Raw genomic sequence first — 2,204 nt, 5'->3', positions numbered from 1 at the left:
TCCTGAGAACAGCCTCTCTCCATCCTCTTTAGAGACCCTCTTTAGGAAATTGAACACTGCTCTCAAATCATCCCTCACTTTTCTCTTTTACAAATGAAATAAGCCCAAGTCCCTCAGCCTCTTCTCATACGTCATGAGCTCCAGCCCCCTAATCATTTTTGTTGCTCTCTTCTGAATCAGCTCCAATGTATCTACCACCTTCCTATGCTGGGAGCCCAGAACTGGACACAATACTCCAGATGTGGCCTCACAAGTGACAAACAGAGGAAAATAACTTCTCCAGATCTGCTGGAATTACTGCTGCTAATGCACCCCAATATGCTGTTAGCCTTCTTGTCTGCAAGGGCACACTTTTGACTCATACGCAGCCTCTCATCCACTCTAATCCCTAGGTCCTTTTCTGCTGCACTGCTACTTAGCCAGTTGGTCCCCAGCCTGTAACAATGCTTGGGATTCATCCGGCCCAAGTGCAGGAGTATGCACTTCTCCTTGTTGAACTTCATCAAACTTACTTTGGCCCAATCCTCCCATTTAGCCAGGTGACTCTGAGACCTATCCCTCCCCTCCAATGTGTCTACTTCTCCCTCTAGGTTAGTGCCATCTGCAAATTTGTTGAGGGTGCAATTCATCCCCTCTTCCAGGTCATTAAGAAAGATATTGCACAATACCCATCCTAGAACTGATCCTTGGGGCTGTCCACTTGAAATTTACCACCAACCAGACATAGAGCCATTGATCGCTCCTGTCCATCAATCCACCTTTCTATCCATCTTACAATCCATGTATCCCAGCCATACTTCCTTCAATTATAGACAAAAATTTGGTGGGAAACTGTATCAAATGCTTTTCTATACTCAAGGTATATCACATGCATAGACTTCTCCATGTCCACAAGGCCAGTTACCTCATCATAGAAGCTAATTAGATTGATCATACATGACTTGCCCTTGGTGGATCCATGTTGACTACCCTTGATCACTTTCCCCTGTTCCAAGTGCTTCAAAATGGATTCCTTGAGGATTCCGCCCCCCCCCCCAGCATGATTTTTCCAGGGTCCGAGGGAAGGCTGAGGGGTCTATAATTCCATGGATTTTCCTTCTGTCTTTTTCCACTCATCTGGGACCTCTCCTGAGCTTCATAAGTTTTCAAAGATAACATCCAAAGGCTCTGCAATGACATCTGCCAAACCCCTCAGTTCACTTGGATGCATTAAATCTGGACCCATGGATTTTTGTGCATCTCGCTTTTCTAACTGCCTTTAACCTGTTCTTTCCCCACCGAGGGCTGCCCAGCTCCTTCTCATACTGTATCACCTAGTGATGTAATCTGGGAGCTGACCTTGTCAATTGAGACTAGCAAAAAAAACATCGAGTACTTCAGCCTTTCTGACATCATCTGTCACCAGGTTACCTTTCTCATCCAGTAACACCCTCCTTGATAACCCTCTTATTGCTAATATGCCTTTAGGAACCCTTCTTCTTGCCCTTCTCCTTCCTTGCTAGCTGCAGAAACTTGGTGTAGGTAACCTCAAATGGCCTCATCTTTCCACTGGAAAAAATGAAGTCCTCAATATATAAAGACTCATATTATTAAGAGGTTGAGGTTCCAAGATAGGTGAATCAAAAGCACTAAAACCTACTGAGACATAGATACATCCCTTCTAGCCCCCTTATGCCATCCTGCTCTTTAAGCAGATAACTCTTTTGGGCCATGGATATACATTTTCTTTAGTATATGTACTTGCCCTAATAATAATTCTAGAAGACATAAGAAAAATCATTGGATTAGAAATGAGAAATATTTTTAGTTTAACCGCAGAAGCATCTACCTAGAACCTGGGGGGTGTAGTTTCCAGCCTGGGTAGACCTATGTGCGATTGTCTTGATTGAGCAGGGCAAAATTTGCGGTGAGGTCATGCCAGCAGAGGCAGTGGTTTGGGACACAGATAGTCACATACCTTGGAATAGCCTCCTATGTACATACCTAAGAGCTCAGATGGGATTGTGTTTGGGACACTTGTCCATGTTGCCAAGGCAACACTCTTATTTGAACACAGTAGCTCAACCCAAGCCTCTGTGTGGTGGTCCCGTCTTCTGTTTATAGTCTTCAGTTACCTGAATCATAGTCTATTCCGGGAACAAAGTAGAGCCCAGATACACTATTTTAGCTACTCCTTTAGCATAGCTAGAATCAATGTATCAGGA

Source organism: Carettochelys insculpta, chromosome 32 (genome assembly GCF_033958435.1).
Source record: "Carettochelys insculpta isolate YL-2023 chromosome 32, ASM3395843v1, whole genome shotgun sequence".
Taxonomy (NCBI): Eukaryota; Metazoa; Chordata; order Testudines; family Carettochelyidae; genus Carettochelys; species Carettochelys insculpta.
This window is presented reverse-complemented; position numbering follows the sequence as displayed.